Source organism: Rattus norvegicus, chromosome 10 (genome assembly GCF_021556685.1).
Source record: "Rattus norvegicus strain SHRSP/BbbUtx chromosome 10, alternate assembly SHRSP_T2T, whole genome shotgun sequence".
Lineage (NCBI taxonomy): Eukaryota > Metazoa > Chordata > Mammalia > Rodentia > Muridae > Rattus > Rattus norvegicus.
This window is the reverse complement of record NC_141543.1, coordinates 100,636,746-100,648,916: the sequence shown is the minus strand read 5'-3', so window position 1 is coordinate 100,648,916 and position 12,171 is coordinate 100,636,746.

Genomic DNA, 12,171 nt, shown 5'->3' with positions numbered 1-12,171 from the left:
AATGTGGATTCCCAGCCGGGCTGCATTTGTGACTTGGGTAATGCCTGCTGAGGTCAGTGAATGGTGGAGAGGGTGAGGTCATGTTGAAAATCCCCCTAAACCGGACACTATGATGCGATGCTCATTCTTCCCAAGGAAGCAGATAAGCGTTCAGCCTAGGACTGCGGCAGGCACATTTTAGGTTTCCTGCCAGACTTCAGAGGATATGACAGACAAGAAAAATTTTTTTTTCTGTCACACCAGCAGATCAGGCCTAACACCTGAAAAGACTCCCAGGGAACACGTGACAAGTGACATCTGAGTGACTGTGTAGCAAAGACCTCAGAAGCCAACTTCTTCATTCTTTGTCAGTTTCAAAGGGGAAAGGCGGTTTGATGCCTGTCTGGTTTTGCTCCTGGGTCCTGGCTTGTGCGCAACTTGGGAACTTCCTGTGTGTTAGGGAGCTGGGGTAAGAGGTCAACACCGTGATATGCGCAAGTTTAAATTTTAAAAACCAGTGCTGTAAATCAGTCAGTCAGTTACTGTCAGTTTGGGCCAGTGACTGAGAAGCTCATGACTCACTACACTGGCTGCAGTAAACAATACCTGTAGTGGAATTGTCTCCTGTTACACCCACAGAGACTGTGAGTGGATCTAAGCCCACAGACTAGACCGGCTGCAAAATAGGCTGTGCTCACTTTCAGAATCTGTGGATTGCTAAGGTCAGGCCTGATTCCAAAGTCTGCTATGGATGGATGGTCACTATATAACCTTGACCACTGTTAGAGATGCCCTCCCTGTTCAGGGTCCATGGAAAGGCTACCCAGGACAGGTAGGTGCGAAGCCCTTCGGGGTGACCTCCGTGTTCTAATCTGAATTCTTTAGCAGAAACAGAGGAGGGAAATGCATACGTTAGATTAAGCATCTTCGTTTTCCTGAGGTGTGCACAACATAATGGGAAAGCAAGCATGCCTAGGAGGCAGGAAGGGATTCCTGCCTGGCCAGTTCTTGTCGGGACTTGTAGTACAGCAGGGAGGCTGTTCAAAGCCCTGAGTGGAACCTCGCCTCGGAACAAATTTGACTGGAGTTGAGCCTGGCTGCTCTAATCAGGGTTTCTGAAAAGAAACGTTTAAAGCCGGGACCCGGCTTTGGTTGCTGCGTGTAAACCAGTGATCAAGACACTTTGCAAATCATAAGCATGAAAAAGTCAGTTTAGTGGTTCTTCAAAAGCTAAACACAGAACTACCACGTGACCCGGCAGGTCCACACCTAAGTGTATACCCTCAGAAAACCGAGAATGCTGCTCAGGCAAAAACTTGGACACCCATGGTCCTGGCAGCGCTGTTAAGAACAACAACGACAAAATAAATGAATAAAATTTAAAGGGGGGCGGGACTTAAAAAGACCCAAATGCCCATTGGCAAATGAATGGCTAAACAAAATGAGATTCATCCAAGCAACAGGTCTCCCAGTCAGAAAAAGGGTAAAAGTGCTGCTAGAAGGGACTGAGGAGGTGACTCAGTGTTTAAAGTGCCTGATGTTTAGACATGAGGGCTGTAGTCTGATCTCCCGGAGCCCACAATAATGCCAGGTAGCATAGTGGCTTAGAAGACAGAGACAGGAGGTCCAGAGCACACTGACTAGCGAGGTTAGCTAAAGCAGCAAGCTCTGGGTTCAAGTGAGATCCTGTCTCAACGAATAATGAATGCATGCTCGCAGGTACACGCGTGTGCCTCTACAGACGTGAACATTTACCAAACATACGCTGATACACGTTACAAGAATCAACTTCGAGAATATCACCCTCAGCGTGGGAGGCGCCTATGGTATGGTTTGGTTTCTGTGAAATTTCCAGACTAGGTAAACCTGCAGAAATGGAAAGCCTAGTAGTCGTGAGGGCTTGAGAAGCAGGGAGGAATGGGGAGAGCTTAATGGGCTGTTTCCTTTGAGGGCGAGGAAAGTGTCTGGAAACCAGAGAGTGGTGATTGTGACAGACCACTGTGACTGTACCAAGAGCTGAGCTGCATAGGTGAAAATGGCCAAGCCATTCATATGTAAGGCGAGTCTCACTACAGAAGGAAAAAAGTGAATTAAGAAAGAGCTTTGTTACATAAATGATACTTGGCATCAGCTGACGCTAACTTTATGGAAGCGCCAGTCTGTAACATTAATGAAAGAAAGGGCCACTATGTAGCATCTAATGAATAGGGATGTTACACTGTGCAACCTGTCCTGAATGGCAGTGCCACTGTGTCAAACTAACACGGAGCAAGTGATTTACAGAAGAAGTGGCTGTCTCCCCTTACGGTGTCATGCATTGGTGATATTCTCAGTCACCGTGTTTTTCTTAGAGGGAAAAAATAAAACTCTAACTTCTAAGGGATGGCAGAGCCTACCTGTTAGAATTGAGCCTGCTGGAGCCTGTTTCTAACAGATCCAAATGTTCATTCTTAGGAAAGGTGGATATCTAGACTAGTCAGTCAATCCGTATGCAAAAGAGTGGTTTGGCCCTGCCCCAACCCCAAGCTGGGTTACAATGATAGGGACACTTGAGCAGTTGCACTGTTTTTTCTGGAAGGTCAAAGTTTAGTGGCAAGACGAAAGGAGCCCTTCCTTGTTTGCTATCTCCTTCCAAATCGGTCCACAGTCCTTCAGAAGCTGAAAGACTTCTGTCTTGAAGTCACTGTTTATGTTTAATTTTTGAAAAATGATATTACTTAGCTTATTTACCAATCTCTGTGCCAAGTAACTTTGGCCTGTTTACAAAAAAAAAAAAAAATCAGGATTATCCACAAAGGACAAAAATGTGTCACCCTCAGACATATTCAAAAGAATGTGTCAGACGCTCCAGCAACAGTTCCAAAGAGGAGCTAAGAAAGAAAAAATAAAAAGGTCTTTCTTTTGAACGATGGCAAATATAATTCAAATAAAGGCTTGGCTTACCAAGGTGACTACTTACTGGTCAGGATGGGCCAACACCCATTTTGACGTGTTTATTTAAAAGTCAGTCACATCAGTTGGCAGTTAAATCTTGAGTTAACTTTCTAATGGGGGACAATGACACATGCAGCGTTGGACTTGCGAAACTCTCACCGCGTGAAATAGATGGATTCTAATCCTTCCTTACAGATAAAGTAGGCATGAATACTCTCGTGTGTCCCTTTCTCTTCCAGGAAGGGAAGGGAGCAGGGGATTCCTGAGCACACTCCCCCCCTCCCCCCCCCCCCCCCATAATACAGGCCTTGCAGTGTGTAATGTTTAAAATGCCTGCAAGCACTCTGACCTACTTTATCTCATTCACTCCTCACAATAGCCCGACTAGGAACACTAGGCCCTAGCCTCCTGCTCTTTGGCCACCGCAAAAAGCTGCCAGGAGGAAAAGCTTAAACGACTCCCTTAAAGTTTCGCTTACTGTGGCCAGCTGCAGAGCCTGCCAGGACTGGAAGCACACACTATTTTGATTGGAGGGGGAGAGGGAGGGCGTGAGACAGAGTGCCTTGTAGCCCAAGCCGATCTCGAGCTTTGTGTGGTTGTTGGTTCTCGTTAATTGGTTGAAACATTTTAAATTGATTTATGTGTGTAGGAGTGGTTTTTGCTTGCATGCGTATATGTGCGGCACAGGCATGCATGGTGCCTGAGGAGGTCAGAAGTCATCGGATCCTCTGGAACTGAAGTTATAAGTGGTTTGGAACCGGCATGCGATGCGGGTGCTAGGTACAAGAGCAGCAAGTGCTTTAGACTGCCGAAGCCTCTCAAAAGCACCTCATATGTATATGCATGTATGGTTTTATTGAGACAGGCTGTCATGGTTTGCAGCCCAGGCTGCCCCCCCCCCACCCTGTGTGCTGCACAACTGTGCTTGTGCAGGTCAAAGCCAAAGGGGAGCTTTGGGTGTCTTGTTTCATAGCACCCCACCTTATTCCCTTGGTTCCTTATCACAGGTCTCTTCACTGAGCCTGGAGTTAGACTAGCAGCCAACAAAACTCAAACCATCGCCCCCAGCCAAGGGGTTACAGGTCCATGAGGCCACAACCTATTTTTTATCCTGGGTGCTGGCAATTCACACTCAGATCCTCATGCTTGCACAGCACTTAGCCTCTGACCTTGAACTCTTTATTCCCAGACACTGGGATTTCAGGCATGAGCCACTGTGCATAGATCCTTCTTTGACCGCTATCACAGTGTTCTCTCTGGTACTCCCAACTAAGCCCAAGGCTCAGAATCCCTGGATGGGTAAAGCTCAAGTCTGAGACAAGAAGCAAACTGTATTTAGCTTTAAGGGACTGTAGTGTTCTGCCGTTTTGTTTGTGGGTTGGTCTGTCTGTTTTTCCAGCCCCATCCAGGCTGGCTGCCATCTTGAAGTTCTCCAGCTGTTAGACTGATTCTAGTGAAATGTTCCCTACTTCGAGCTCAGGCTCTGGTTTGTAAAATGTTCCAGGTGGCTGATGGAGGAAAAGAGAGAGAGAGAGAGAAGAGCAGAGCTGGTGGCAATATTTACCTGGGATGTAAACCCCATACGTTACTCGCTTAGCAGGGGTTAGCGCTAAAAAGACAATGTTTCTGTTTTCTCCAATGCAATCTGATGTGGCCCTTCCCAGAGTAAGCTTCTCATGTGGAAAGATTCAGATGAGACCAGACATGTGGAAATAAACGGTGGGTGGTTTTGTTTGTTGTTGTTAATAACGGAAAACATGACTTTAATTCTTGGTTGTATTTTTCTCAGCCTCCAAAACACATCCACGAGCTGCCGATGACCAGCTGAGACCTCAGCTCATCCTCAATCAGAGGTTCAAAGACAGGCATGGGTGACCACAGACACACCTTGCTCTGAAGCGTCAGACCCATCACAGACAAAGCCCTGCCCACACATCCCAGACTCTTCCTGGAGTGTCCTAAACTTGCTGTTCACTCTATCTCATTTATTTTCTCTTAGCACTGTGTGTGTGTGTGTGTGTGTGTGTGTGTGTGTCTGTGTCTCTGTGTGTGTGTCTGTGTGTCTGTGTGTGTGTCTGTGTGTGTCTGTGTCTCTGTGTGTGTGTCTGTGTGTGTCTCTGTGTGTGTGTGTCTGTGTGTGTGTCTGTGTGTCTGTGTGTGTGTGTCTGTGTCTCTGTGTGTGTGTCTGTGTGTGTGTCTGTGTGTGTGTGTCTGTGTCTGTGTCTGTGTGTGTGTGTCTGTGTGTGTGTCTGTGTGTGTGTGTCTGTGTCTGTGTCTCTGTGTGTGTGTGTCTCTATGTGTGTGTCTGTGTGTGTGTCTGTGTCTGTGTGTTGTCTGTGTGTGTGTCTGTGTGTGTGTCTCTGTGTGTGTGTGTCTGTGTGTGTGTCTGTGTCTGTGTGTTGTCTGTGTGTGTGTCTGTGTGTGTCTGTGTGTGTGTGTCTGTGTGTGTGTGTCTGTGTCTGTGTCTCTGTGTGTGTGTCTGTGTCTGTGTGTTGTCTGTGTGTGTCTGTGTGTGTGTCTGTGTGTGTCTCTGTGTGTGTGTCTGTGTCTCTGTGTGTGTCTGTGTGTGTGTCTGTGTCTCTGTGTGTGTCTGTGTGTGTGTGTGTCTGTGTGTGTGTGTGTCTGTGTCTGTGTGTTGTCTGTGTGTGTGTCTGTGTGTGTGTGTCTGTGTGTGTGTGTGTGTATGCTCGTGCCCCTCTTTGATGTACATGCTGAGACCAGAGAAGGATGTTGAGACAGGGTCTCTCATTGAAGTGGAAGTTCCCCATTTTAGTTAGACTGGCTGGCCAGTGAGATCTGGATAGCAACCTTTTTTTGTCCCTGGTGGACACATCAGCGATGACCAGCTTTTTTTTTTTTTGTACAGGTGCCATACATACATTTAAACTCCTGCTTGCTTGCAGAGCAAGCATTCTTACTCACTGAGCCATCTCCCCAACGTCCTCCACTTTCCCCCTCCTTGAAATAGGGTCTCACTGTGGAGCCCAGGGTGGCCTCATACGCAAATCATCTTAGCCACCCGGGTGCTGAGGTTATAGGTGTGTGTCACCATGCCTGCTTCTCTTGTCACTTTAAAAGATGACAGGTACTTGTTTCTTACCAGTAACAAGAACTGTTTAAATACAAGTTCTCCTTCCGCAGGGAGAGTCATCTGCTCCCAATCTGATGGCAGCGGTTTGGTTTCCAATGGAACGCCGGGTGAGCAGGCTTGGACCTGCCACTTCCATCCGCAGGCAGCCACTCTCCTGTGGCTGGCTGGCTCACAGGCTCAGTTTTCAGGTATTGTCACATGTCACGGCCTGCTGAGCTGGCCTTTGCCTCACTGAAAAATGCCGGGATAGAGTACGTCAGCCGGCTGTGTTTGTCTCACAGCCATAAAGGCCCATCCAGCGGTGCTGAGAGAAGGTCCACATGGCTTTTGTCTGTCTGTGACAAGGCTCCCGGAGCAAATAATGTCACCGGCTCATCCTTCTGACTCCAGTGTCAGCTGCTAAGGAAAAAAAAAAAAAAAACGTCGAGGAAAGAAGGATTCAGGGGAAGGCAGCAGATGCTGAGTCAGAATCATGGTGTTGGAAGGCTCACAGGAGAGGCTTTCAGTCCAGACCAGGTTCCTTCTGCTTGAGCGTCAGCCTCATGCCACTGCCTGCCAGGACCCTGCGGGAGAGGGGAGGAGACAGCAGAAGCCAGGGGAAGTGGCTCAAGAGGTGACCAGGAATTTTGTGCTTGTGACCTGGAGTAGGAGAAGCTCCTTTAGGTAGAGACCTCAGCTACCCTCCCGGCTCCTTCTACACAGGTGGGACTCTTATTTTTTTTTTTTTTTAATTATATATGTGTGCACTGTAGCTGTCTTCAGACACACCAGAAGAGGGCATCAGATGCCATTACAGATGGTTGTGAGCCACCATGTGGTTGCTGGGATTTGAACTCAGGACCTCTGGAAGAGCAGTCAGTGCTCTTAACCACTGAGCTGTCTCTCCAGCCCAACACAGGTGGGACTCTTAGATCACTGGCTGTCCATTTTCTAATTCAGAGAAGGGACCATTGCAGTGGGGGAACTTAGTAGACTCAGTTGCCTTTCTTATCTGTAAAAGAGCCACCGCATGTAAAGAGTGGTGAAGATTAAACAATAGGCACGTGTGCTCAGTGTCCGTTCTGCAAACGGGAGGCATGATTTCAGACTATTACAGGAAGAAGTGAGTCAGTGGTTTGAAAGCCCTAGGGAACTTAGCAGCGTTCTTCTCCTGAGGGCCACAGAGATGGCTCAGTGGGTAAAGTCGCCCACCACCAAACCCAATGACCCGAGTTTTGATTTCCAGAACCCACAGGAGAAGGAGAGAACCAATTCCCACAGGACCTTTGACCACCACGCTTAAACACCGTGGCACACGTGCACAGCCACACACGAACACACAAAATAAATGTAATGATAATAATAGAAAAGAGGAACAAGAGTGTTGGACCCTTCCTAAGCCTCCCTACCTATGGATTAAACATGTTTTTGTTTGGTTGGTTGGTTTGTTTTTTTTCTCTTTCCCATGCTCAAATTTACTCACAGACCTGTTCCCCAGTAAGATCTGTTTCTGTTTGCAAGGGCCTGATACAACTAGGAGGAAAAAACAGGCATATTAAGAGTGTCCCCGGGGGGGGGGGGGGGGGGGCTGGGGATTTAGCTCAGTGGTAGAGCGCTTACCTAGGAAGCGCAAGGCCCTGGGTTCGGTCCCCAGCTCCGAAAAAAAAGAACGGAAAAAAAAAAAAGAGTGTCCCCGGGCTGGAGAGATGGCTCAGCGGTTAAGAACACTGACTGCTCTTCCAGAGGTCCTGAGTTCAAATCCCAGCCACCACATGGTGGCTCACAACCATCTGTAATGGGATCCAATGCCCTCTTCTGCTGTGTCTGAAGACAGCTACAGTGTACTTATAGAATAAATAAATATTTTTTTTAAAAAGTGTCCCCTAAAATGTCAACATAGCACTTCCACCAGAAGCCTAAGGAATTTTCAGCCAGAACAGAGGTGTAAGTGGGGATATCGGGATGGGACACGAAGAGCTTGGGCGCATGGTGGCACACATCTATAAAGAAGGGAAGTCACCACAAGTTTGAGGCCAGCATGATCTACTTAGCTAGTGAGACTTTGTTTCAAAAAAAAAGGAAGCGGGGTTGGGGATTTACCTCAGTGGTAGAACGCTTGCCTAGCAAGCACAAGGCCCTGGGTTCGGTCCCCAGCTCTGGAAAAAAAAAAAAAAAAAAAAAAAAGGAAGGGAGGGAGAGAGGGACAAAGGGAGGAAGAGTTTTCCCATCTGTTATGTGGGTCAGCAACCTCACAAAGCTTTCGTAGCAGTTTTAGGAGATGGCCAAGCAGACACTTTGTCCTGTTGGAACTGTCCATTTGATGAACTGGCATTTGTCATCAAGGGCAAGGTCATGGTTAGTAAGGACATTTCTCCATCTCACATCCACATGTTCAACAGCCACCATTAGCCCTCAGCCTACAGCTGAGCGCACTGAGCCCCAGCTACAGCAGACTCATCCCCAGGGAAGGGGACTTGGCCTGGTTGAATAAGGAACTTGGGGATCTTGGCAGCAGCAAGTTAGTGTGGAAGGAAGCATAGGTCTTGACGGTTCCTTTCAACTTTGTCCGTTTGTACGGACAACATCGGGAGATAGCTAGAGTGGAGCCTTCGAGGCATGGCCGACTGGAAGCTTCTCTTGTCTGGAGTGAAAGGCTGCTGCTGGCCGGGAGGATGCCCCTTTCCCAGAGCCACACTAGACCTCAACAGCTTCCAAGTTCCCAGGCTCTCGAGGTGGACCTCAGCCCAGTTACTCCATCTCAGTCATTCACTAGCTGGTCCTCAGCTCGGGAGCTGTGAGTGCTCTTCCCACAGGAGCCCGGGGAGGCTCCGGTTATCCCCACCCTTCCCAAGGCCACCCTGGGCAGGGAGCCAAAAAACAGTTTCTGGAAAAGGCAGAGACAGACTATAAATTATTTTTTTTAAACCATCCTCCAGTTATCTGATCACCCGGGGTGTCTGCTCAGTGAAGAAATCCCAAGAGTTAAACAAGAAGAGGTAGCCTCACTCTTTTGGGGGTGCAGGGTGTGAGCCCGAAAGACTCTCCTCTGCTGAGCCACACAGTGTAGTGAGAAGGATGGAGAGGGCTGGGGTTGCACAGCTCAGCGGCAGCGCATGGGGCAGCCCCTGGGTTTGATCCTCAGCAAAGGGACAGGTCAAGAGGTGGGGATTTAAGAGCAAAGTGCTTAGAGTTTAAAAAAGGAATAACAAGAACTGTCCTGGCTTTTTTTTTTTTTTTAAAGATTTATTTATTATATTTATTATATAGAAGTACACTGTAGCTGTCTTCAGACACACCAGAAGAGGGCATCAGATCTCATTACAGATGGTTGTGAGCCACCATGTGGTTGCTGGGATTTGAACTCAGGACCTCTGGAAGAGCAGTCAATGCTCTTAACCACTGAGCCATCTCTCCAGCCCTGTCCTGGCTTTCTAAGAAATGAGTGGATCGCTGGGACTCCCAACTCATTTGTTTTAAAGAGTTGCGGAGCTGGGGTTGGGATGCCTTTCAGCCCCTCCCGGGACAGACAGATGTTATGATTAATTTGCCAGGGGAAGCACAGCAAGCTCCCAAGGGAAGGCCGGAACCAAGCACCTTCCACCCAGAACTTGTTTCCAGAGACATTGGCTCCCCCATGCCCTATGGAGAGTGATGAAATCTCAATCAATAGGGAACGTTGTTAATAACCAGGAACCATGTGATGTTTCTGAAAAGCTTTCCTGCCAGAGCCTGGTGTGGTCTCCTCAGAAAGTACTAGCACGTCCTTACGGAGACGTTTCTGTTAACAAATTACTTTCTTGGTTAATCTTTCTCCCTTTCAGCAGTTCTAGCCATTTTGTGTGTATGTGTGTGTGTGTGTGTGTTGCTTTTCATATAATATATAATATGTAACATATGTTATGTATGGTATTATAACATTTAACATATATATTGTTTTTTTTTGTTTTTTTTTTTTTCGGAGCTGGGGACCGAACCCAGGGCCTTGCGCTTCCTAGGCAAGCGCTCTACCACTGAGCTAAATCCCCAACCCCATATATATTGTTTTTAAAGTATTTATTGTGGGGAGGAGCGAAAAAAAATTATTGTTTTTACTTATGTATGTGTCTGTTGCTTTTATATATATATTATATAAATTATATGTTATGTATGGTATTATAACATTTATTTAGCATATATATTGGTTTTTTAATATTTACTTATTGTTTTTACTTATGTATGTGTGCTGCTTTAATGTATTATATGTTATGTATGGTATAACATTTATTTAACATATATATTGTTTGTTTTTTAAATATTTACTTATTGCTTTTGTGTGTGTTTGTGTGTGTGCGCGTGTGCGTGTGTGCGCGCGCATGGTTCTATGTGCACACATGCATGCAGGTCCCTGTAGAGACCAGAGAGCATCAGATCCCCTGGAGCTGGAGTTCCAAGTTGTCTTAGGGTTTGTATTGCTTCGATAATACACCATGACCATAAAGCAAGCTAGGGAAGAAAGGGTTCATTTGTCTTACACTTCCATAGCATTCTTCATCACCGAAGGAAGTCAGAACTGGAACTCAAACAGGGCAGGATCCTAGAGGCAGGAACTGATGCAGAGGCCATGGAGGGGTGCTGCTAACTGGCTTGTTCCTCATGGCTTGTTCAGCCTGCTTTCTTATAGAACCCAGGATCACAAGCCCAGAGTTGGCACCCCCCCACCATGTGCTGGAGCCCTCACCTATAAATCACTAATTAAGAAAATGCCGGGGGCTGGAGAGATGGCTCAGCGGTTAAGAGCACCCGACTGCTCTTCCAGAGGTCATGAGTTCAATTCCCAGCAACCACATGGTGGCTCACAACCATCTGTAAAGAGATCCGATGCCCTCTTCTGGTGTATCTGAAGACAGCTACAGTGTACTTATATATATAATAAATAAATAAATCTTTAAAAAAAAAAGAAAGAAAATGCCTTCTGGGGGCTGGAGATATGGCTCAGTGGTTAAAAGCACTGACTGCTCTTCCAGAGGTCCTGAGTTCAAATCCCAGCAACCACGTGGTGGCTCACAACCATCTGTAGTGAGATCCGATGCCCTCTTCTGGTGTGTCTGAAGACAGCTACAGTGTACTTATATATAATAAATAAACCTTAAAAAAAAAAAAAGAAAGAAAGAAAAGAAAAAGAAAAGGCCTTCCAACCAGATCTTTTTTTTTTTTTTTTTTTTTTTTTGGTTCTTTTTTTCGGAGCTGGGGACCGAACCCAGGGCCTTGCGCTTCCTAGGTAAGCGCTCTACCACTGAGCTAAATCCCCAGCCCCCTTCCAACCAGATCTTATGGAGGCATTTTCTCAATTGAGATTCCCTCCATTCAGAGAACTCTTATCTTTGTGTCATGTTGACATAAAACTGTCCAGCACATAAGTGGTCGTGAGCTTCCTGATATGGGGTGCTGGGACAATGAATTGAGACCCTCCTGCAAGAGCAGTAAGTTCTCCTAACCACTGAGCCATCTCCCCAGCCCTTGGTTTTGTTCTTAAGTTGTCTATGAATCCTCTTGCCTTAGTCCCCAACTACCTGGGATTATAGGAATGTAACATTGTGTCTGTCCTAACCATTCCACTGGTATAGCCATTAGCATCGGAAAACCACTACCGTCCTCCCTGCTATGGTGTCCATTGGACCCCTAAATGAACAAGGTACCTGTGGTGTCCTTGCTTCTCTCCATTATAGCATTCGTCACACTGTTTTATACCTGTGATGTCCATTACCTACCAACCCAGAATGTACCCTCTTGGAGGCAGGGGCACAGCCAGCATTCCTGTGTTTGGCATTTGCTGTGGCATCTAAGAAAGTCTCAGTAGGTGAGTACACATTCAATCAGGCTACGCCATCAGCTACGGTCTACCCTTTGCTTGCACTTCTGAGGGCTTAGAGAACATGAACATGAAAATGAGGGTGTGACTGCTCCAAGGTGTGGGTGAAGAGAAGGGTTTTATTGTAGAAATAAGGGAGAGAACAGTCAGCTGCATCTGGAAGAGTCCAGCCAGAAACAGGCTGTGAGAGGAGAGGGGGGAGAGGAGGGAAAGAGGAAGAGAAAAGAGGGAGGGGACCAGGAGCTAAGAGTAGAGGACCAAGAGAGTATGTGGCTAAAGTAACAGGTTTGTAGAGTAGTGAGAAACTGAGGGAAGGGAAGGGAAGCCTAGCCCCTGGGCT